Source organism: Lethenteron reissneri, chromosome 5 (genome assembly GCF_015708825.2).
Source record: "Lethenteron reissneri isolate LAM-NWPU_2019-01 chromosome 5, ASM1570882v1, whole genome shotgun sequence".
Taxonomy (NCBI): domain Eukaryota; kingdom Metazoa; phylum Chordata; class Hyperoartia; order Petromyzontiformes; family Petromyzontidae; genus Lethenteron; species Lethenteron reissneri.
This window is the reverse complement of record NC_083783.1, coordinates 11,343,187-11,368,784: the sequence shown is the minus strand read 5'-3', so window position 1 is coordinate 11,368,784 and position 25,598 is coordinate 11,343,187. Positions and strand designations below refer to the sequence as shown.

Genomic DNA, 25,598 nt, shown 5'->3' with positions numbered 1-25,598 from the left:
CTTATGGTCCACTCTAAAGGGCGCCACGGTGGCTATGAGATGTTGACTACCTCGCCTGGTCTACAGGAGGTCGTGGGTTCGATACCCACCCTGACACCTGCTGCTGTATATTTGGAGTTTGTGTGTCTCTCTTTCTCGGTGGTCGCGTGGATTTTTCTCCAGGTCCTCCGGTTTTCCCCTCCACATTTAGAATGATCATGCATTTGGCTGCTATAAATGTCCACGTGATAAGCCACTTCGTTGTGAAATCATTTTTGGCCAGGTCACTTCTGAAAAAGAGCTGTATATAGCTAAGTGGGCCTTACCAGGAACAATTTAAATAGTTTAATAGTTTGAAATCGCATCCGCACAAACCATGGTAGATTGTGGATACCTGATGCACAAATGGAAAATACTAAAAACCCTCCAGTAGTGTGCGACTGTGGTCATCAAGAACAGGTCAACGTATGACGATACAATGCCACGACCCGTAGATACGAAGGAGACATCTCGACGATGCACTTCGCTCCAGCTCCTGACGAGGTTATCCGGCGTGACCACCTGAATGTGAAATCGTAGTTGTTGCTCTGTATCTACATCAACCATACGAAAGAAGAAGACAGCTCAACAAGAGCTTTTAATTTTATACTTGCATTGTTTTTGTGTTGTTTGTCTTTTGGCGTTCTCTGGTCTAACACAGTTGGTGAGATAAGGCTGTAAAAAAGGCTGTCTCTGGTGCAGGCCAATGTGTTTTAAAGACAATGCATACATTAATAGCAGAGCATGTTGGTTTGCATGTTTTTCCACAAGTACGTGTGGTTAGTGCAGACTTGATTCCTTGCAATGAGTGTGTTTTGTGTTTGCACATCTAAACACCTGCGGATTTATTGCCAGAAAGGGTAAAACCTATTATTCGTTATACATTTATAGTTGTCATCATTATTATTACACCCGCAGTATTAATCAGTGCGGCCGCTGGAATCACGAACTGCGAACGTCAACAAGAAGTGGCAACCGCTCGACCGGTGTGCCGCGGCACGCAGAGGTGAGGACACCGGTGATCCGCCGGTGAGCCCCAGGTGAGCCCCAGGCGAGGGACGCGCCTCAACCCTCCAGCCCACCTGCCGCCCCCGCCCCTCTCCACACCTGCCGCCCTCGCGCAGCGCGGCAGATGACACCGTCAGCCACCAGCCCCGGCCCTCCCAACTCCCTCGGTCGCGCATGCGCATTTGGGCAAAGAGCCTCGGACACACACACGCACAGAGACACAGATATATACATAAACATGGAGACACAGAGATACGGATAGACACACAGATATGTAGGCAGACACGGCTCACAGACATACACAGATACGAATACACTCACAGAGACACAGACGCAAAGACACGTAGACGCACGTAGAGACGCACAGACACACTAAGAGGAAGGGCTGTGGACTAAAGAGGAAGGCAAAGTGGCATGAGCAGGCCATGTTGGTCGAGGGGTTGATGGCCAACAGGTGAAGAACGATGATGGAGTTGCAGCCGACGCATCCACGAGGATGTTCACCGAGCAATGAAGACGTGAAACCATATCCCGTGTAGGCAGTGTGCAGATTTGTATTACATTACAAGATTGTAGGTGATGGTGGATTGATCAGGGCTGACGATGACAATGATTGTCACAGTAGGTGGCAACTGAAAAATCACGACAAACTTCTGCATGACGAGAATCAGAATCTGTATTTATCCGTGATAAATCCGATTAGCTATGAAGCTCTTTTTGTCACAGACATCCAGTCGGGGCGGGTTAGAAGGGGGCCCCGCCATCACATATGCGTGAGTCACGAGCCTCCTGCAGCAGAACATAATAATACTCGTAACAACGAAGATCGTTGATAGATTGTGATTTATTCACGTTTGAAAATATCGTAGTACCACACGATTTCAGTAATGTAGTGCATTCGTCAAAATCCCTGCCGAGATGTTTTCACCTCCTCCGTCTTCACAGGTCACATCACAAATCCGCAGCAGCTGCTTCCCATCCACTTCCCATCCACTTATCCAGGCTCACGCCACGGCGTTCTCAAACATCTGTCTCACCCCCATTTTTTAAACAATAACACATTGATGCGTCCAATAAAACATCGATTTTCATGAGAAGATTAGGCATGCGTATTTGAATGTCAACCACAGAGATCTGCATCCTTTCCATAGGAGCCTGCTGGACCCAACAGGTTGGATGCGACGCTTCCATCTCACTTATTTTTTCCCGGAAGCACCTGGAAGAGAGGGTTGATACGGGAATCAAACTCAAGCAACTGCAGACGGAAGTCCTTACTGTACAGACACATCCAGCACGATAAAGCGGCAGCAAATAGGGCAGACATAATATTGTGGGCCCCAATTGTGATTGGGAAAAAAATAATTAACATCGCTATTTCTCAGAAAAACTATGGAACTATTCACTTTTTTTTATTTGGCCAGGTAAGACCCACTGAGCGAAATAGCTGTTTTTAGATACGACCTGGCAACAAAGAATAGCTCAACGAAGTGGCTTATCACGTGGGAATGTATTGCAGCCAAATAGCTTATTCTAAACGCATGTTAATTCTAAATGTGGAGGGAAACACCAGAGCATTTGCAAAACTTCTAATATACAACAAGTGTCAGGGTCGGGATCGAACCCACGACCTCCTGTATGACAGTTGTTAACATCTTGCCACCGTGGCTGCGACGCGCGTACGATTGTCTATTTATAGTTCTCAGAATGTGCACACAATTTGGTTCAACGGAATTTAATGCAACTGTTGCCCCAAAGTGTTTGGAACCACCCAGTGTCGTCTCTAAGCATCTCCATTCTGCCATCTCTGTCTTCATTTAAACCCACTCTATTAAAGTCACTAAAGTTTAAGTGTAATTATACAACAATTGCTATTATCATTAACTATGCTTGATTTTCAAAATATGTAATTGTGGAATGCTTTTATGTTGTATGCCGACCGAGTCGCCCTTCAAAAATACATTCTTGTCTCTACGGCTTTAATCGGGGAAATACACTCTTGATTCTGACTGCAGTGCGTGAGTGAGTGTGTGGGTGAGTGAGTGGTGGGTGGATGAGTGGTGAAGTGGGTAGATGAGTGAGTGGGTGGGTGAGTGAGTAGTGGGTGGATGAGTGGTGAAGTGGGTAGATGAGTGAGTGGGTGGGTGAGTGACGGGTGGATGAGTGGTGAAGTGGGTAGATGAGTGAGTGGGTGGGTGAGTGAGTGGTGGGTGGATGAGTGGTGAAGTGGGTAGATGAGTGAGTGGGTGGGTGAGTGAGTGGTGGGTGGATGAGTGGTGAAGTGGGTAGATGAGTGAGTGGGTGGGTGAGTTAGTGGGCGAGTAATGTGTGGGGAGGTGAGTGAGTGAATGCGTGAGTGAGTGGGTGAATGGGTGTGTGGGTATGTGGGTGAGTGTGTAAGTGGGCGAGTGAGTGTGTGTGAGGTTGTGTAATTGTGGGGAGCTGTAGAGGTGAGCGTGCTGCACTGTGAACGAGGCGACCCGAGTTCGATTCCCGCTTACAGCAACCAACACCAGTGACGATTATCTGGGTCAACTCAGCCTCAAATGAGTACCTGGTGCGATACGTAAACATCGCAACTGGGGAGACAAAAGCGGCCGTACGTGGTGCTGGCCACCCACCCCCTCGTGAGCCGTGCCGGCCTTCATAAGTGCTCGCTAACAGCACTTGCCCAAAGAGTTTGTGAAGGCTATACGGGGATGTTTGTGTTTGGTGTAATCGTGGAATACTTTGATGTTAGCCGCCCGAGTCCCCCCACCCTGAAGAGGAGCTTCTCAGCTCTCGGGGCTGTACTCTGTTGCTTGGTGATACTCACCCATCTGCTGGATCTTGGAAAAGGTGCTCCCGGAGGAGACTCCTCCACCGCTGCTCTTCGCTTCAGACGAGTGCCACCCGGAAGCGGACGATCCGCTGCGGACACCGCTGGTGGTGAATCCGACGTCGTCCAAGGTTGGACTGCTGCACGCGCACGCGGTTCTGTTTTGTTGACCTGCATTGAAATCCGCGAGGATTGTGTGTAGGTGTGTATGTGCTTAAGTGTGTAAGTGTGTATGTGTGTAGGTGTGTATGTATGTGTGTATGTAGGTGTGTATGTGTGTAGGTGTGTATGTATGTGTGTAGGTGTATAGGTGTGTATGTGTAGGGGTGTATGTGTGTATGTGTGTAGGTGTGTATGTGTGTATGTGTGTAGGTGTGTATATGTGTAGGTGTGTAGGTGTGTACGTGTGTTCGATTCCCGCTCACGGCTAACACCAGTGACGATTATCTGAACCGGTCCTGGGCCTCCCCTAGGTCGACTCAGCCTTAAATGAGTACCTGGTGCGGTGTGTAAACATCGCCACTGGGGAGACAAAGGCGATCAGGCGTGGTGTTGGCCACCCACCCCCTCGTGTGCCGTGCCGGCCTTCATAGGTGCTCGCTAACAGCACTTGCCCCTACAGTCTGTTAAGGCTATACGGGGGATCTTTGTCTTTGTGTAGGTGTGTAGGTGTGTATGTGTGTAGGGGTGTATGTGTGTATGTGTGTAGGTGTGTAGGTGTGTATGTGTGTAGGTGTGTATGTGTGTAGGTGTGTGTGTGTAGGCACGTCGAACTTTCTTTCGCATCGGCTGTCGTTAAACGAGCACGATTCTTTTGGAAGTCCGCAAAGTCTGGCGAGAGTCCATGAGACACGCAACTAAAACGAAACTACCTTTATTTTACCAGGTAAGGCCCAACTGAGCTACACCGTAGAGCGCTTTTTTCAGAAGCGACCTGGTCACAATTGATAGCTCAACGAAGTGGCTTACCATCACGTGGACATTGACAGCAACCAAATACTCAAAACGCGTGATGTTGATTCTAAATGTTGAGGGGAAAACCGGAGGACTCTGAAAAATCCACGCGACCACGGGGAGAGAGGGATACATTCTCCAAATATACAGCAGCAGGCGACAGAGTCGAGATCGAGCCCACGACCTCCTGTATACCAGGCGCGGGACAGCGGGAGGGAACAGTGCGGACGACTCCCGATGGAGCAAGAAGTCAGTTTAGCACCAAAGGCCGACGTTGAGGGGAGCGGAGAGGAGGAGAGGGAGTTGGAAGTGGAGATCGGAGAGGCATCGTGAGGCTACGAAGCAGTGCGTGTGCGCGGGAGATGATGGGGAGGGTATGGGCAGTTACCTCGATCCTGAAGCTCCCATTATGTTTCTGTTGAGCGCGCAGAAGATAACAAGGCGACTGTGAGACAGCTGTAGGGATAATGCGACAATCACTCGGGTCGACGGGCTCGTAGCGCAGCGTAGCGCTAACCACTACCCTACCGCTCCCCACGTTACTACACAAAGACACAGATCTCCCCTCAAAGCGTTAAACAGACTGTGGGGGCAAGTGCTGTTAGCGAGCATCTACGAAGGCTGGAATGGCACACGAGGGGGTGGGTGGCCAGCACCACGTCCAGCCGCCTTGTCTCCCTCGTGGCGATGTTTAGATACCACAAGGTACTCATTTGTGGCTGAGTCGACCTAGGGGAAGCTCAGGACCAGTTCAGATAATCGTCACTGGTGTTGGCCGTGAACGAGAATCGAACTCGTGCCGCCGGGTTCGTAGCGCAGCCTGTTAATCGCTACTAACACGACTCTAACACACACACTAGTACACTGACAATATTACACACACACTATTACATATGCACAGACAATATTGCACATACAAACAATATTACACGCACACAATATCACACGCACAATATTACACACACACAATATTACACACACAATATCACACACACAGTATCACACACACACAATATCACACACACAATATCACACCCAATATTACACACACACACAATATTACACACACACAATATTACACACACACAATATCACACACACAATATCACACGCACAATATTACACACACACACAATATTACACGCACACTGCTGCTGTAGCTGCTGTCGCTGCTGCTGCTGTGGCTGCTGCTGCTTCTGTGGCTGTCACTGCTGCTGTAGCTGCGTCTCCCCTCGCCTCTGATATTTAAGCATCCCCCTTGCCCGGCGTCACTGCCCTCTTTCGTGGAAGTGAACCGCGGCGAGCAGCACGTCACGTGGGATCAATCTCGCCCGTCACTGCTCGGCAGAGCTCAGTGCCACGTCTGCACGCACCCGGCTCTCGCTCGCCCCGGACTCGTTTTACATCTAATAAGGATTAGTTAATTGTTCGTTACACGCATCGAATCGTGGCAGGGGATGGTGCAGAGACAGAGAGGGGGGAGCGTGTAAACTAATTTCTTGAGAACTGCTTCTTGTGTTTAGGTTGTTGTCCTTCCCTCGCACCGTACTGTAACCAGCCGTACTCATTGGGAGGTGCACGGGAAAGGCAACAAACTATGGGTCTCTGTGTGAGTCTATGACTCAGACACAGACCCATAGACTCACACAGAGACCCATAGACTCACACAGAGACCCATAGACTCACACAGAGACCCATAGACTCACACAGAAACCCATAGACTCACACAGAGACCTATAGACTCACACAGAGACCCATAGACTCGCACAGAGACCCATAGACTCAAACACAGATCCATAGACTCACACACAGAGACCCATAGACTCACACACAGACCCATAGACTCACACAGAGACCCATAGACTCACACACAGACCCATAGACTCACACACAGACCCATAGACTCACACAGATACCCATAGACTCACACAGAGACCCATAGACTCACACACAGACCCATAGACTCACACACAGACCCATAGACTCACACAGATACCCATAGACTCACACACAGACCCATAGACTCACACACAGACCCATAGACTCATACACAGACCCATAGACTCACACAGAGACCCATAGACTCACACACAGACCCATAGACTCACACACAGACCCATAGACTCACACAGAGACCCATAGACTCACACAGAGACCCATAGACTCACACACAGACCCATAGACTCACACAGATACCCATAGACTCACACAGAGACCCATAGACTCACACACAGACCCATAGACTCACACACAGACCCATAGACTCACACAGATACCCATAGACTCACACACAGACCCATAGACTCACACACAGACCCATAGACTCACACACAGACCCATAGACTCACACAGAGACCCATAGACTCACACACAGACCCATAGACTCACACACAGACCCATAGACTCACACAGAGACCCATAGACTCACACAGAGACCCATAGTTTGTTGCCTTTCCCGTGCACCTCCCAATGAGTACGGCTGGTTACGTACGGTGCGAGGGAAGGACAACAACCTAAACACAAGAAGCAGTTCTCAAGAAATTAGTTTACACGCTCCCCCCTCTCTGTCTCTGCACCATCCCCTGCCACGATTCGATGCGTGTAACGAACAATTAACTAATCTTCATTAGATGTGAAACGAGTCCGGGGCGAGCGAGAGCCGGGTGCGTGCAGACGTGGCACTGAGCTCTGCCGAGCAGTGACGGGCGAGATTGATCCCACGTGACGTGCGCTCGCCGCGGTTCACTTCCACGAAAGAGGGCAGTGACGCCGGGCAAGGGGGATGCTTAAATATCAGAGGCGAGGGGAGACGCAGCTACAGCAGCAGTGACAGCCACAGAAGCAGCAGCAGCCACAGCAGCAGCAGCGACAGCAGCTACAGCAGCAGTGTGCGTGTAATATTGTGTGTGTGTGTAATATTGTGCGTGTGATATTGTGTGTGTGTGTGTAATATTGGGTGTGATATTGTGTGTGTGTGTGTAATATTGGGTGTGTGTAATATTGTTTGCGTGTGTAATATTGTCTGTGCATATGTAATAGTGTGTGTGTGTAACATTGTCAGTGTACTAGTGTGTGTGTTACAGTCGTGTTACTAGCGATTAACAGGCGGCGCTACGAACCCGGCGGCACGAGTTCGATTCCCGTTCACGGCCAACACCAGTGACGATTATCTGAACTGGTCCTGGGCCTCCCCTAGGTCGACTCTGCCTCAAATGAGTACCTGTTGTGGTGCGTAAACATCGCCACGAGGGAAACAAGGCGGCTGGGCGTGGTGCTGGCCACCCACCCCCTCGTGTGCCATTCCAGCCTTCGTAGATACTCGCTAACAGCACTTGCCCCCACAGTCTGTTTAACGCTTTGAGGGGAGATCTTTGTCTTTGTGTAGTAACGTGGGGAGCGGTAGGGTAGTGGTTAGCGCTACGCTGCGCTACGAGCCCGTCGACCCGAGTGATTGTCGCATTATCCCTACAGCTGTCTCACAGTCGCCTTGTTATCTTCTGCGCGCTCCACAGTAACATAATGGGAGCTTCAGGATCGAGGTAACTGCCCATACCCTCCCCATCATCTCCCGCGCACACGCACTGCTTCGTAGCCTCACGATGCCTCTCCGATCTCCACTTCCAACTCCCTCTCCTCCTCTCCGCTCCCCTCAACGTCGGCCTTTGGTGCTAAACTGACTTCTTGCTCCATCGGGAGTCGTCCGCACTGTTCCCTCCTGCTGTCCCGCGCCTGGTATACAGGAGGTCGTGGGCTCGATCTCGACTCTGTCGCCTGCTGCTGTATATTTGGAGAATGTATCCCTCTCCCCGTGGTCGCGTGGATTTTTCACAGAGTCCTCCGGTTTTCCCCTCAACATTTAGAATCAACATCACGCGTTTTGAGTATTTGGTTGCTGTCAATGTCCACGTGATGGTAAGCCACTTCGTTGAGCTATCAATTGTGGCCAGGTCGCTTCTGAAAAAAGCGTTCTACGGTGTAGCTCAGTTGGGCCTTACCTGGTAAAATAAAGGTAGTTTCGTTTTAGTTGGCGTGTCTCATGAACTCTCGCCAGACTTTGCGGACTTCCAAAAGAATCGTGCTCATTTAACGACAGCCGATGCGAAAGAAAGTTCGACGTGCCTACACACACACACCTACACACATACACACCTATACACACACACACCTACACACATACACACCTACACACCTACACACATACACACCTACACACATACACACCTACACACATACACACCTTGACATATACACACATACACACCTATACACATACACACCTACACACATACATATGTAATAAAGGACTCTTTCACTGTGTCTGTCTCCGTTGTCCTTTATTTGGGTTCTTACAACTTGTCCCACACGGCCCTCGCTCAGAGCCTTCCCGCTTGGCAGCTTGACAGCTGCTGGCGCTCCCGTAGCCTTTCCCCACTCCGATGCAGCTCCGCTGCAGGCTTCCTTGTGCAGTCTTTCAGCTGCTCTCGCTGCAGCTCCACCGCTGCTCTCCGTTCCACCCGTGCCCGGACACCGCTGGCCGACGGTGCCGAGTCTCACCACGTGGCGATCTCGCCACTCTCCACCCTCTGCCCTGCGTGGCCTCCTCCTGTCTTTATTCCCACACTCTCCTCCCGTCTCTTCCGGTTACCGCCCTTAAGAGCTTACCCCTCTCCCCCACGTGACCTAACCCCTCCCCCCGTGACGTCATATCCGCGAGGCCGTTTACGCCCGCATTACACATATACACATACACACCTACACACATACACACCTACACACATACACACCTACACACATACATACACACCTACACACAATCCTCGCGGATTTCAATGCAGGTTAACAAAACAGAACCGCGTGCGCGTGCAGCAGTCCAACCTTGGACGACGTCGGATTCACCACCAGCGGTGTCCGCAGCGGATCGTCCGCTTCCGGGTGGCACTCGTCTGAAGCGAAGAGCAGCGGTGGAGGAGTCTCCTCCGGGAGCACCTTTTCCAAGATCCAGCAGATGGGTGAGTATCACCAAGCAACAGAGTACAGCCCCGAGAGCTGAGAAGCTCCTCTTCAGGGTGGGGGGACTCGGGCGGCTAACATCAAAGTATTCCACGATTACACCAAACACAAACATCCCCGTACAGCCTTCACAGACTCTTTGGGCAAGTGCTGTCAGCGAGCACCTATGAAGGCCGGCACGGCTCACGAGCGGGTGGGTGGCCAGCACCACGTCCGGCCGCTTTTGTCTCCCCAGTGGCGATGTTTACGTATCGCACCAGGTACTCATTTGAGGCTGAGTTGACCCAGATAATCGTCACTGGTGTTGGTTGCCGTACGCGGGAATCGAACTCGGGTCGCCTCGTTCACAGTGCGGCACGCTCACCGCTACAGCTCCCTACAATTACACAACCTCACACACACTCACTCGCCCACTTACACACTCACCCACACACCCATTCACCCACTCACTCACGCATTCACTCACTCATCTACCCACTTCACCACTCATCCACCCACCACTCACTCACCCACACACTCACTCACGCACTGCAGAGTCAGAATCAGGAGTGTATTTCCCCGATTAAAGCCGTAGAGACAAGAATGTATTTTTGAAGGGCGACTCGGTCGGCATACAACATAAAAGCATTCCACAATTACAGATTTTGAAAATCAAGCATAGTTAATGATAATAGCAATTGTTGTATAATTACACTTAAACTTTATTGACTTTAATAGAGTGGGTTTAAATGAAGACAGAGATGGCAGAATGGAGATGCTAAGAGACGACACTGGGTGGTTCCAAACACTTTGGGGCAACAGTTGGATTAAATTCCGTTGAACCAAATTGTGTGCACATTCTGAGAACTATAAATAGACAATCGTACGCGCGTCACAGCCACGGTGGCGAGATGTTAACAACTGTCATACAGGAGGTCGTGGGTTCGATCCCGACCCTGACACTTGTTGTATATTAGAAGTTTTGCAAATCCTCTGGTTTTTCCCTCCACATTTAGAATTAACATGCGTTCAGAATAAGCTATTTGGCTGCAATACATTCCCACGTGATAAGCCACTTCGTTGAGCTATTCTTTGTGGCCAGGTCGTATCTAAAAACAGCTATTTCGCTCAGTGGGTCTTACCTGGCCAAATAAAAAAAAGTGAATAGTTCCATAGTTTTTCTGCAAAATAGCGATGTGAATTATTTTTTTCGCAATCACAATTGGGGCCCACAATATTATGTCCGCCCTATTTGCTGCCGCTTTATCGTGCTGGATGTCTCTGTACAGTAAGGACTTCCGTCTGCAGTTGCTTGAGTTTGATTCCCGTATCAACTCTCTCTTCCAGGTGCTTCCGGGAAAAAATAAGTGAGATGGAAGCGTCGCATCCAACCTGTTGGGTCCAGCAAGCTCCTATGGAAAGGATGCAGATCTCTGTGGTTGACATTCAAATACGCATGCCTAATCTTCTCATGAAAATCGATTTTTATTGGATGCATCAATGTGTTATTGTTTAAAAAATGGGGGTGAGACAGATGTTTGAGAACGCCGTGGCGTGAGCCTGGATAAGTGGATGGGAAGTGGATGGGAAGCGGCTGCTGCGGATTTGTGATGTGACCTGTGAAGACGGAGGAAGTGGAAACATCTCGGCAGGGATTTTGACGAATGCACTACATTACTGAAATCGTGTGGTACTACGATATTTTCAAACGTGAATAAATCACAATCTATGAACGATCTTCGTTGTTACGAGTATTATTATGTTCAGCTGCAGGAGGCTCGTGACTCACGCGTATGTGATGGCGGGGCCCACTTCTAACCCGCCCCGACTGGATGTCTGTGACAAAAAGAGCTTCATAGCTAATCGGATTTATCACGGATAAATACAGATTCTGATTCTCGTCATGCAGAAGTTTGTCGTGATTTTTCAGTTGCTACCTACTGTGACAATCATTGTCATGAGACGCATCGTACACCCGGGTCAGTGGTCGGAGTTGGCTCATAGGGTAGTTGCCGCAGCTGCGGCTTCATCCGCTGTTGTCGCTATGATGCACGGGATAGAAATTAGGATGGTCGTCGATACCGGTGAGTCCGCGACCATCATTTCCAAATTAATTTATAACATCTTCCTGCGAAAGTGTCGTACCCTGTGTCCCGTCGGGGTTCTGTGCTTTGCCGCAAATGGAGGCTCATTGGGCATTATTGGACAGATCATGGCAGAAGTGTGCATTGGAGATATCAAATTGACGGGAACAAGTTCTTGTTTCGACGTCCCTTGCCATTCCCTGCTTGCTTGGGACTGATTTCCTGGGGAAGATGCCCCTGAAAATGTAGACTCGGCTCTAAAGAAAGCTGTCTCTGGTGTGGACCAATCCGTTTCAAAGACAATGCACCATATACTGTCAGAGCATGTTTTTATTTGTTTGCATGTTCACCAGAAGTATATGCGGTTAATGCACTAAGTACATGATTCGTTGCAAAGGTTTCAGTTTGGTGTTTTAACATCTTAACACCTGTTTTATTGCCAGAGAGGGGAAAAACCTATTATCATAATTGAATACTGGCAAAGGAGGTCTTATGATATAATCAAATACTAAATTACGTAAACAATATAATATACTATCTATCTAAATAAAAACATGTGCTTACAAATTGAATAGAATTCGCTAAACGTATTTTTAAAATATAATTTATGGGGATTTTGTGTTGTATCAGAACAATTTCCACGTATAACATACACAACCTTCACTCTTGAAGAGAGAGAGGACGACCCAAGAGGTGCGAGCATCCACAAGCGGGATGAGCCTGTACTAAACAATTTCCCAAGGTCTGCAGTCCTCTATATATGAAGGTTTGTCCCGGCCAATTAATGAGCATTTACAAGTGGGAGCAGTAGTGTCGTGGTTAGCGCGCTGCACTACGAACCCGGCGACCCGAGTTCGATTCCAACCCCCTCACAGCCAATACTAGTTACGAATATCTGAATGGGTCCGAGGCCTACCCTATGTCGACTCAACCTCAAATAAATACTTTGTGTGTTGTGTGTAAACATCGCCACTAGGGAGACAAAGGCGGTTAAGCGTGGTGCTGGCCACCCGCCCCCTCGTGTGTCCAGCACTTGCCCCAACAGTATGTTAAGGCTATGTGGGGGATCTTTGTGTTTGATAAGTGGAGTACCCTGAAAAAATCCCCACACGTGTCAGGGGGACGCTTAGGGCACCACGGTGGTGAGATGTATTTTTGGAGCTTGCATGTTTCTATCTCCGTGGTCGTGTGGATGTTTCTCCGGGTCCTCCTGTTCCCCGCCCCCCCCCCCCCCCCCCCACATATAATCAACATGCGTCATGTTGCTGCTACTAATAATGTTCACGTGATAAGCCACTTCGTTGAGCTATCAATTGTGGCCACATCGCTTCTGAAAAAGACCTGTATAGCTGAGTGGGCCTTACCTAGTAAAATAAAAAAAAATAGCTGCTTAGTTTTAGTTGCTATCCCATAGGATGGGCCAAGTGGAGTCCACTTTTTCTGCTGTACCGCCTTCTCCTGGCGAGCCAGGGGTATAAGCACCTCGACGTCCACGGTGAGGCGATTCACCAACCCTCGCCTCCACTGTGGTGGCTCACAGAGGCGTGCACCACCGCTGCTCGGGACACAGTCGCGTAACGAGCGTGGGGAGCAGGGGGGTGCCTTGCCCCACCCCCTGGTGGCTAAAGCTACGAGTTCACCCCCCCCCCCCCCCTTGACAACCAACGTGAGATTTGTTTTCAACAAGTGTGAAAGAACAACTTCTTCTTCCTAGCGTTGTTCCCGCTGTGGCGCAGGGTCCGCTTTTCGGCATTGTCTTCTCCATTTGGCTCGGTCCAGGGCATCTTCAGGGGATGCGTTGACCGTCTTCATGTCTTCCTTTATTCGATCCATCCATCGCTTCTTCGGACGTCCGCGTGGACGGCGGCCCTCTGGCTCAATACGCACGGCAGTCTTGGCCACCGATGACTCTTCACTTCGCATCACATGGCCGTAACACCGAAGCCTTGCCTCAAGCATCTTGTCCGCAATGGGGGCCACACCAAGTCGCTTCCGAACGTCTTCGTTCCTGACACGATCCCATCGAGTGAGTCCGAGGCTCCATCTGAGCATCCTCATCTCCATGGTGTGGAGAGCTTGTTCGTGTACAGTTGTGGCTGGCCAGCACTCGGATCCATAGAGTGCCACCGGTCGGACGATGGTCTTGTAAATTTTTCCCTTCAGCCTATCCGGCATTTTCCGATCACAGAGGACTCCGGTGACTTGCCTCCACTTCATCCATGCCGCATTGACTCGTGACCTCACATCAGTCGTGATGCTACCATCTGAGCTGATGGTGGAGCCCAGGTACTTAAAGTCCGTCACTTTCTTCAGATCTTCTCCGTCAATGCTGATGGTGCCGTCGGTTTGGGGGCCACACTCCATATACTCCGTCTTATTGATGTTGAACCTCATCCCGTTTTCGTCCAAACGTTCCTTCCACAGGCGCGTTTGTCTTTCCACTTCTCCTATCTCTTCATCTGAGAGGAGGACGTCATCCGCGTAGAGAATTGACCATGGCAGGGGCGTGTGCAGGTCGGCAGTGATCGTGTCCATGCACAGGATAAACAGGAGTGGTGACAGGGCCGATCCTTGGTGCACTCCAACGTTGATGGGAAATGGCGGTGATATGCCCACTGCGCACCTGACTGCACTGGTGACATTCTTGTATAGGAGTTGCACCCAATGCACGTAGGTTTCAGGGACTCCATGGGATCGAAGCGAGTGCCAGATGAGGTCGTGGGGGACCCTGTCAAATGCCTTTTCAAGGTCGAGGAACGACACGTGCACAGCTTTGTTCTTCTCTCTGTGCCTCTCCAGCAGGAGCCTCGCTGCGAATATGGCATCCGTAGTGCCACATCCTTTGACGAAGCCGCATGGGTTGGGTGATAGGGTGATGATGTTTCTAATCCTCGTGTCCAAAACTCGCTCAAAGATCTTCATCGCATGACACAGGAGCCGGATTGGCCTGTAATTCGAGCATTCTGCCACGTCCCCTTTACCCTTCCAAATTGGAACCGTCGTGCTGTTCGACCAGGCTTCTGGGACCTCGCCGGTGCTCGTGATGGTGCTGAAGAGCTGGGTAAGGAGGGCAGCACCCTGCCTGCCAAGGATCTTCCAGGCTTCAGCAGGGATATCGTCCGGGCCAGTCGCTTTCCCATTCTTCATTCTCTTGATAGCTTGTTCCACTTCGGTGATGGTGATAGGCAAAACCGGACCGAGGACGTGTTCAGCGCTAATAATCGGTGGGTGGGGAAATTCCTGGTTGCAAATTCCAGAGAAGTAGTCGCTCCAGCGTTGAAGGATGGCGGGCGGGTCTCTGAGAGTGCTGTGATTCTCATCCTTTATGCATTTGACCTGACCAATAACCTGAGTCGAACGATGGCGCGCCTCTGCCAGTCGATGGATCTTATTGGCACCTTCTGGGGTGTCCAGTTCGACATACAGTTGGTCGTATTGAGCTAATTTCACCGCTGCTACTACTCGCCTCGCTGCCGATTTGCAGTTTCTGTAGTGTTGGTAATCCAGATCTGGGAGCGTTTGGCGCCACTTCTTGAAAGCTAGCTTCTTCTCTTTCACTGCTAGCTGAACTTCTTCGTTCCACCACCATATTTGCTTGTCAATGAAGCGTTTTCCCGGCTTAGTTAGCCCCAGTGCTTCCGTTGCTGCTGTGCACAATTGGCCGGCGAGATCTTCCCAAATCGCATTCGCTGGTCGGTTGGTGTTCACATCAATCTGATTGAGGGCGACTCTCAGCTGATCCTTGCATTCCTTCATCCGCCACCACTTAATTCGCTGCTGTCCCGTTGTTGGTGGGCGATGTCGCTGGCCAATGTCCATTTTCATGTCCATGACAAGGATGCGATGTTGTGGGGCGATGTTGTCCGATGGTATGACTTTAGTGTTTGTCACCATTTTCAGCTTATCCCGCTTGACAAGCCAGTAATCAATTTGAGTTGATCTCCCACCACTGGCGTACGTAATGAGATGGGACGGTCTCTTCTTGAAGAAGGTGTTGGCGAGGACAAGATCATGGGCTTCCGCAAAGTCCAGGGCTCGGTTTCCCTCATCGTTACGGGTACCATATCCTTGGCCACCATGGTTTCGAGGGTATCCATCCCGGGCGTTTCCAACGTGTCCATTTAGGTCTCCACCAATTACTAACTGCTCTTCTCCGTTTATCGATTGCATGTGTCCATCAAATTGTTCCCAAAATTCCTCCTTGGTATCTGCTGGGCAACCAGGCTGCGGCGCATAACAACATACCACCTGGAGGCGTAGGTCGTTTGAGTCGATTTCGATGGACATGAGGCGGTCGGAAACACGGTGGACGGCCACGACGTTGTCTCGTAGATTTTGGCTGACTGCGATTCCAACGCCGTTCTTGGTGTTTCTTTCACCGTTGTAGAACAGTTTGTATCCTTCTCCAATCTCCCTGGCCTTTGCTCCACTCCACTTCGTTTCTTGGATGCATACAATGTCGATACGACGGGCCTTTAGGGCAGCTGACAATTCTCGACTTCTCCCTGTCAATGTTCCGATGTTGAGTGTCCCAGCCGTAGTCGGACTAACTTCTTTAGCCTACCCGGTCCATGAGCAGGTAGCCCTCGTCCACTTCTCGCGTCGTTTGGGCGAGGACGGCGCGCGTTTCCCCCGGGGGGCGCCCTAGCTTGTTCCAAGTTGATTTGACGTTGCCATAGATGCGACACATAAATACTTTGGCCGGTGGGTCGCTCCATCTGACACCAAAGACTCTCACCGTTGGTTGGAATCCAGCCGGCACCGCGTGGAGGTGGTGATGGGATTTTGCCGTGTCAAAGAACAACAACAACACTTATTTAAAACGCAGTTTAAAATAAACATTTTATGGAAATGCTTTTATTTACATTGCATGTTTTGTCTTAATTTAATTCGAGCAGTGACATAACATTTGCAAAGAAGGTTACCACGGAGCTGTAGCGAAATGGATCGCCCCTACAACGTAAAATGTTCGAGACCGTGAGCGTATGTTGAACTTCTTTCGCACCGTACGTAGTCAACCGTGCTAATCAGAGGTGCGGGGAAAGGACAACAAACGGACCACAAAACAGGTCCCTGCGGGGTGGGCTGGTAGGAACGAATAACCAAAGAATATAAACATAATGTATTATTACACTTGTTTAGCCAGGAAAGCCTCATTGAGTCTAAAGGTTTTTGTAGGGTCCTGCCAAGTGTTTGCAGTAGGGGGCGATGTTGCTACACCTAATCGGACGATACGAAGGGAGAGTTTGAGGCCTAGTTCTATGCTTTAGGCCTAGCTGTAGGCTTTAGGCCGCTGTGAGTTAATTTTAAATTTAAATGTTTTAATTATTAATGTAAAAGCTTTAAATTTAAATGTTTCTATTTAAAAACATCAGGGAATGTAACATTGTTAAACATTAACTCCCTTTCACACACGCGGGGGTACGATACGAAGGGAGAGTTTGAGGCCTAGTTCTAGGCTTTAGGACCTAGCTGTAGGCTTTAGGCCGCTGTGAGTTAATTTTTAATTTAAATGTTTTAATGAAAAGCTATCTCAGGGAATTATAATTTTTATCAGAGGTGCGGGGAAAGGACAACAAACAGACCACAAAAAATGTAATAACCTAGGGGTGCGACTGTGGGAGACAAATTAAATATTGGGGATGGGGCCTTCCGTGACCGATTGCCACACCCCCTGAGCTGTTGATGTCGTCGTTACTCCGCCACTGCTGCTGGGCAATTACAAAGGCCGACACGTGATGATGACGGTGTCTGGTCAAGGGGGGTTGGGTGGGAGTTGGGGGGCGGGGTGGGAGTTTGTGGGGGGGTGGGTTGGGTTGGAGTTGGGGTGGGAGTTGGGGGGGGGGGTTGGGGGGGGTTGTGTGGGAGTTGTAGGGGGTTGGTGGGAGTTGGGAGGGAGTTGGGGGTGCGAGAAAAACCAAGCGCCCGAGGACAATGAGATGAGCAGCAGAGGGAGAGAGACTGAGAGACTGAGAGGCATTTACAGCGAAGCACGAAGCCGGAGAGGTCGGGGTACAGAAGTGAGCGTTTGTCACGTCGCAGAGGTAAGAACGCATCTTGATGCACACTCGTAACTTACAAACAATAAAGAGGTAATGTGTATGAAACTGGGATTTGTTCGTGTTTATTTTTTAAGATTAAAGAGTTTTAATCTAAATATAATCCGTGCAATCGCCGATTCCAGTGGAGGTCTCTCTCTCTTTCTCGAGAGAGAGAGAGACAGATGAGAGATAATGGCAGAGTGGCGTCGTAGCAGTGAGCAGTCGGCATTGTGTGAGAACGCGTCAGAAGTTTGAGAATCAAAAGTTTCATATTCTTGGTTCTTTCGGTAAAGTCACGTCGAAGGGAAACAATAAAATAGTAAAAATATAAAACAATATTTTATTGTTTCCCTTCTACGTGACTTTACCGAAAGAACCAAGAATATGAATCCCTACAGTCACGAAAGCTTTAAATCAAAATCAAAAGTTTGTTTCCCACCGAGTAAAGATGCTCCCTCTTTCTCTCTTTTAAGTGGCGACTCGGCCGGCAGACAACATCAAAGTTTTTCACAATTACAATTTATACATAAAACTATTTATTATCGCAGTTATGTTGTAAAAAATATTCACACTTAAACTTGAGTGATTTTAATAGTCGGTTTAAATGAGATGGCAAATTGGAGATGCCAAAGAGACGACACTTTTTTAGGTGTTGTTCTGGAACTTTTGTGCAGCAGCTGCATGAAATTATTTTGATCCAAATTTGGTACGAAATCTGGGAACTCATAATAGACAATCGGACACACGTCTGACCCCGTCATGAGAATATGGAATTAACATAAATTGCTGTGAGCTTTCATCGGAGGTCACTGCCCATGACTCGTTGGAGCAGGAAGCCATTCAACTTTTGTCTAATGAGCAAAAACAACAAACAACAGCAGAAGCAGGACGAGTGAAGAAGACGCGGGGCTGCACTCTCGCAGTCGGCCTGGAGATGTCACCTCCATCGTCTAGTACGCAGGAGGTCGTGGGTTCGATCCCGACCCTGACGCCTGCTGCTGTATATTTTGAGTTTGCGTGTCTCTCCGTGGTCGCGTGGATTTTTCTCCGGGCCCTCCGGTTTTTCCTTCCAACATTTATAGTTAACACCACGCGTTCATAGTATGTTGCTGCTGTAAAGTTTCACACGATACGCCACTTCGTTGAGCTATTATTTGCGATAGTCAGCTCGCTTCTGCAAAAAGAGCTACATAGCTCAGTGGGACTTACCTGGTCAAATAAAAAAATATTAAATAGTGTATAGCTTTCGCACATAGTGAGACAGCTCACTGCATGCGAAAAGGGGAGAGTCGTATTTTCAGAAGAAATGCAAGTGGCTGCTTTAGTGGGAATTGAACCGGCCTGGCCTTGCTCAGCGACTCGGTATCTGGGTCGATCTCACGGACCTGGGCGGGCCGTCCCCTTGGCCTCCAGCGATCGCTGACGGACGCGATGTTGAGTAATAATTGTCACCTTGGAATGCAATGTGGCCTCCGCCTCACGGTTTCGTCGCTGACTCAGGCGCGGAGAAAGAGGACGCCTCAGGCGCAGAGAGCAACCAGAGACGAGCGGGAAGGCAGTAGCAGCAGCAACAGCACAATGGGGTGATCCTGCATCACAACCACCAAGCTCTGCGTTCCCCTATATATGAAGGTGTTTTCATCCAATCAATGAAGGCGTTGGAGCTGTGTTGGAGGCATGCCAGGGTGTGACGCCTCCCCAACTCCAATGGGAAGGGAGTTTCGCAACATCTGTGTGTGATCCACAAACTCTCGCTGCTGTTGGATCACAGTCCACGTGGACGCCACGTTGGCAAGATGTTAATTCCCTCGCCTAGTTTACAGGAGGTCGTGGGTTCGATCTCGATCCTGACGCCTGTATATTTGGAGTTTGCGTGTCTCTCTCTCTCTCCCGGTGGTCGCGTGGATTTTTCTCCGGGTCCTCCGGCTTATCCCTCCACATGTAGAATTAACATCACGCGTCTAGAGTATCCCATTGCTGTAAATTCCCACGTGATGATGATAAGCCACTTCGTTGAGTGAGTATTTGTGGCCAGGTCGCTTCTGAAAAAGAACTAGATAGCTATACAGCTCAGTGGGCCTTACCTGGCAAAATAAATAAATACGTTTAGTGGTGGAAAAATATTGGCAGCAGCAACAGAATAAATAATCACGCAGATAATCGACCTTCTTCACACACCTGTCCCTCCATGAAGTAAAAAAACACTCAAAATAAGAAAATGTATCTACACTGGAGGAATCCGATGAGCTGTAAAGCTCTTTTTCACATGTCCAGTCGGGGCGGCCTTAAGAGCGTTACTAACAACAGGCAGTACAACAACACACGATGGGATTGCAAAGTAAAAGAAAGGTAAACAAATCACACAAACACATCCAAATGGAACTAAACCATCACCATCTTTGCAGGCAAAGCCCACTGAGGTATTAACTTATTATTATTTTTTCAACGACGCATTCGACACACCTTGCATAACATTGTGCGTCACTGCAGCAGCAGCAGCATTCCGGGCAATGTCTCCAAACAAACATCATCGTCTCTTTTACATTCCAGAGGCACGCGCCTCAAGACAACTGCAATTTCACCCGCATTGGGTCAAGCAAACCTCTAATTCTGCGGCTGATGAGACACTGAAACTCGAAACCCGTCCAAAACTTACTTTTGTGTTGAACCGATGATGTTACGGAATTGATTGCCAGAAGACCCGTGTGGTTGATGTCATGAATAACAAATGTGTGGTTTTCTATGTGGAGGGACAGATATGGGAAGCAGGCGATTCGTCTCCTGAATTTTGTTGTTTTTTTAAATCCTTTATATTAAGTTCGCTTGCTTGCGTGCTTGCTTGCTTGCTTACGACCGTGTAAATCTTTCGGTCGTTTTTTAACCCACTTCCCATGATCCAATCGAGTTGACATTTTCCACACAGACTCGTTGTGCGTGACAATTAATGTTCGTGAACATTTTTTCCAAAATTTTACACTTTTTAGGACAAAAATATTATATTTAATTACCAATTGCTTAATGCTGCCATGCAATCATCTGACCCATAGGTGGCAGCCATCTCAAGCCAGAGGACGAGAGGACTCTAGCCGCCACGCATATAAAGGATTTATAGTGAAAAACTTTCTTTTTACGGGTTTACTTGTTTCGCTCATCAGAGCACGCAGACAGGATCCGCATGAACCTGTTTTGTGGCATTTTAAAATACTGAATCGACATACGGACACACACAGCAAGAATCTACATACACACAACACAGCAAGTATCTACATACAGACACACACACAGCACTGCTGCCCTGAGGGAGAGCCGTGCTCTGTCCACTGCTGCCCTGAGGGAGAGCCGTGCTCTGTCCATTACATTAGCACTCGAGGTTTTTTGGTGCTCAAATCCACTGCTGGATGAAGGCCCACCGCACGCTGTGCGAGTGGATCGTGAGGATTTACTTGACCAGACTGTTGGGGGCCGCCGCACGCTGTGGTTGTTGGGGGTGTCGCAGGCTGTGGTTGTTAGGGGTGTCGCAGGCTGTTGTTGTTGGGGGTGTTGTATATGTTGGTTATCAAAATTTGTTATGTTGTATGCGTGCGTGGGTGAAATTATTATGTTGTATATGTGGGTTATGAATATTCAGTGAAAATAATAATAATTAAATGAAATTTGGCCAAATGTGTAATTATCCGGAAATATGTTAATTTATGTAATTATGCACATTTTAATTATGCCAATTCGAGAGGTAATCGTATTAATTATGCGAGTGGGTGTAATTATGATAATGCAAGTCGTTATGATAACCAGACCCCGCCTCGGTGATGAGGGTGGGTTATCGATCGGAATAAGGCAATTAATCGTATGCAGTTATGCAGGTGTGGTGTAAGTATGCAAGATTAACTTAGATTAACTCGGCATCGTTGTCTAGGTTCGTCTCATTCTCGCTTTAACATTCCCAGAGTGTGTATTCGTGGTTATATTTTAGGTCCCCGGTTCACCCCGTTATCGCTTTAACATTTACTGAGTATGTATTAGTGTGTTTATTAAGGTCACCAAGTTCAGATCTCAACGCAGAAGCAGATCTTATGCATAGATTTCAGGAAAGAATCACACAACCACTTCTGTATTGATCAATTTATTACTAATTCAACCTTCACTATGATATAGTATGCGAACTCTCAATCCCGGAACGTCAACACGGCATCAATACAGTATCATCAACGATTGTCTGATTTCACTTTGACAACGGCACATGGATCCCGCATAACGCGATGGTTGTTAGTGAGAGAGAGGGTCGTTAAAATATGCAAATACTATGCTAAGAAAACCTTAACGTTAATGAATGATCATACTCAACATTGTTCACGCAGTACCGCACTCCTTATTGATCATACGCAACCCTTATCACGTTGTTAGCACCTTGGGTCACGGGACAGTTGAATATTCTGTAGAGGATGCGAGTACGTGCGGCGATTATGACTGAAAGATACTTGAAAGATTATACGGCGATAAAAAAACACAATCAAAAACAGTTATTATTCTTAAAGGCACCAATCTCAACAGATACATCGGCAGGTTATCTGTCAACAGAACGGCTCGGAGTAAGGGCCTGCGACGGTGCTCCTTTTCCGAAGATCGTTATCTTATACCAAGTTTACTAATTGGGGACCAGATCACCTGATAAGGATCCGGTGGGCCACCACTCCCCACGTGAGCGTGGCTCGGCGGAAGGAGGTGCCAAGAATCAGTTCGTATTGATGGATCTGTTGGGGATTTATGCGATTTAAGAGTACAGCCCACTAAATATTAAAGATAAAAATTACGAATACACTTATAAACGACGGATGGCCATCACTCGGTCTCGTTGTGATGCCTTCCCAGCCACGGATGGCTTATGGGTTCGAGTGTGTTTGAGTGGTAAGAGTTGTCTTGAATAGTCAGTGTTCGGAGTCGATTCTTTATGTCAAACAGACGCCTGGTGGTCGTGTGGTGAGGGGGCGGTGCGCGTCATACGTATCAGTCGCTCCCCTGTCACCGTGGTGAACTGGTTCGGATGCCCGTTGATACGCTGTCGCAGTTCGGAACCCGGTCGGTAGGTCGCGCCCACAACTCGCTCGCAGCGTGCAGTGTTGGGTCGTCGACCAGGGTGTGCACGGAGCCTCGTCGCCAAACCGCGACCCTCACCACTCCGGCGGCAGCAGAGACCTCCGACTCGGCAGAGGTTGACCCACGCAGGCCGAGTTGAGCTGTCAAGCGGGTCTTGCCCGCCTGCAGAGGAGATGGGGAGCCGCTTGAGTCGAGCCCCGAGAGCCGGCTTTGGTAAGCCGATCGAACTCGGCTGAGTCCCAGACGAGCTGAAGATGAGTCGAGCCGACCCGCTGGTCGCAGCTCGCTCCTGAGCCGACCCTCCCGGTCGAGCTCGCTCCTGAGTCGACCCGCTGGTCGCACTCGCTCCTGAGTCGACCCGCTGGTCGCACTCGCTCCTGAGCCGACCCTCCCGGTCGAGCTCGCTCCTGAGCCGACCCGCTGGTCGCACTCGCTCCTGAGCCGACCCTCCCGGTCGAGCTCGCTCCTGAGCCGACCCGCTGGTCGCACTCGCTCCTGAGCCGACCCTCCCGGTCGAGCTCGCTCCTGAGCCGACCCGCTGGTCGCACTTGCTCCTGAGCCGACCCTCCCGGTCGAGCTCGCTCCTGAGCCGACCCGCTGGTCGCACTCGCTCCTGCTCAGGATCCTTTCCTTTATGCCGAAAAATCCCCCTGGATCCCGCCCACAAGGCGGGGCTTCTTTCGATTTTTGCTGTGTCAGGATCTGTCCGTAGGCAGGTGTGTCCATGTGTGTGTCCGTACGTCCGTATGTCCTTGTGTGCATCACCCACGGTATATTCCGTTGTCACACTCCCTCCATAAAACCCACGAGCAAACAATCAGATGTTACAAATTGCCTCGAGGTCAACTCTCTGTCTGGGTGCAATATTATCTCTTGTCTGGCCTTCTTCATGAACCCAAAACACAGACGTTACAAATCGTCTCATAGGCGTCTTTGTTCGTGTTGCACCACCTGGAGGGAGGGGCAACACTCTCTCCGACCCGGCGCACAAAGAAATGGTTAAGAGGTTTTAAGTTAACATTTGTCCCTTACTATTTCACAGTTATGATTATGTATGTAACCTAAGGTCTGTCGTTTCCCATCGTGGTGCTTGACTCAAGTGGAGGTGTTTCCCCGAGCGTATACACACTCCTATCCCGCGCTGCGGGGATACAAAGACGGCCGGGATCTCCCTTTCTCTCCGACCCTGGGAGTTATTATTTCTACTTTTATGGCCTGTCGAAGCCCGACTCGCTGTTGCTGGCTGGTGTCGTTCCCGGCTTTTTGCTTACGTTTGCAGTTCGCCGTGCTCTTAATTTCCTTCCCTCTTCAACCTTATATCGACTATTCGCTCCTGTCTGGGTGCGATTCAATTCTGACTTAGGAAGGTTCTGATTGTCATATGCTTCGGGTCGAGTTGTATAGAAAGTATTAAAGTATGGAAATAACATTTCATATTGACTTAATGATGGTGATGGTTCAGTAGGCGTAACTTGTGGCCTGGTTTAATTGGAGTGGGTGTGAATATCAATAACTTTAGCCTACCCTGTTGTTAAATTCCGACTTTAACGTTACTTTAATAGCAATACAGAATAATTGAGCTTTTTGTCTTAACTAGGCGAACGCGAACTTCTGGTGACCCCCGCAGCCTTGTTGTTCAGCTGGGTCTGCATAATTTCAGGTCAAGGGCCCCCTCACGTTCAGACGTGCAGGGTTGTTTAAATCAGCTCCCTCCCCTGTGCACACAGCCTTGAGCTGATCCACTTAATTTAATTCCTTGGCCTTTTTGGGTTTATCTTTGCTCCCTCAGCTGCAGGAGGACAAGGCGTACTTCTACCTCCCCCCTGTGTGCACGTGTTCCAACTAGCTCGGAATCCCTAAACACACAATCAGTGATGATTCCTGGCTTTCTGTGGTTGTGATTTAGACAAAGGCGCCTCTGCTTTCTTCCCTTGCCTTTGAGTCGACACTGCCCTATTATTTGCCCATGTGCTGAGGTCATAGAATTCGTTTTGACTTCAGTAATATTAACATTCAGTATTGGATTAGCAAATGGGCAATGGTTCATTGATGTAGCTCGCAGCCTGGTCTCCAATTTGAGCGAGCGCGAGGATCGATAATTTAGCTTACTCTGTTGTTGAATTTCGAATTTTGACGTTACTTTAAAACCATGCAGGATGGTTGGGCTTTTTGCCTTAACTATGTCTGGCTGACACTCCCACTGTCTCTGCCGCCTGCACGGGTGACATGTGCCCATTCATCAGGCCTTATCTTTCCTTGAAGCAAGGTTGCAAATTCTGCCATCCTAGCCCTCCTCCAGTTCATTACTTAACAACACCTGGTGTTTTGCAGTTTGCTGCGCTTTGGTGTGTTTCATTCATTAAAAAAACAAGTAAAAAGATAATATATAAAAATATCATCAAATATTATTAATCTCAATTTTGGAAGAAGGGTTAGTATACAACAGGGGTGCCGCAGGCTGTGGTTGTTGGGGGTGTCGCAGGCTGTGGTTGTTGGGGGTGCCGCAGGCTGTGGTTGTTGGGGGTGTCGCACGCTGTGGTTGTTGGGGGTGTCGCAGGCTGTGGTTTGTGGGGGGTGTCGCAGGCTGTGGTTGTTGGG

General features: G+C 49.1%; 1 protein-coding gene and 2 long non-coding RNA genes across 6 annotated transcripts in view; 2 read left to right on the top strand and 1 right to left on the bottom strand.

The window, feature by feature from the left end:
* Positions 1 to 1,852: 1,852 nt before the first annotated feature.
* LOC133352740 (uncharacterized) lies at positions 1,853 to 6,074 on the bottom strand. Its single transcript, XR_009756299.1, has 4 exons — positions 5,943 to 6,074; positions 5,184 to 5,210; positions 3,839 to 3,981; positions 1,853 to 2,242 (listed from the first exon to the last, which is right to left on the bottom strand). It is a non-coding gene; the product is annotated as an uncharacterized LOC133352740 (long non-coding RNA).
* A 1,539-nt stretch (positions 6,075 to 7,613) lies between these two features.
* LOC133353057 (uncharacterized) lies at positions 7,614 to 11,521 on the top strand. Of its 4 annotated transcripts, none has more exons than XR_009756324.1 (4): positions 7,614 to 7,683; positions 8,267 to 8,334; positions 9,662 to 9,804; positions 11,132 to 11,521. It is a non-coding gene; the product is annotated as an uncharacterized LOC133353057 (long non-coding RNA). The 4 variants fall into 4 exon arrangements; XR_009756325.1 differs by having other exon boundaries at positions 7,666 to 7,683; positions 8,308 to 8,334; XR_009756329.1 differs by having other exon boundaries at positions 7,669 to 7,683; positions 8,308 to 8,334; positions 9,665 to 9,804.
* A 6,258-nt stretch (positions 11,522 to 17,779) lies between these two features.
* The window catches only part of LOC133352723 (solute carrier family 2, facilitated glucose transporter member 11-like), a 62,296-nt gene continuing 54,477 nt past the window's right edge, over positions 17,780 to 25,598 (top strand). The window contains exon 1 of the mRNA XM_061568552.1: positions 17,780 to 17,912. The gene's annotated coding sequence lies outside the window, so the exon portion shown is untranslated. The remainder of the gene's footprint in view (positions 17,913 to 25,598) is intronic.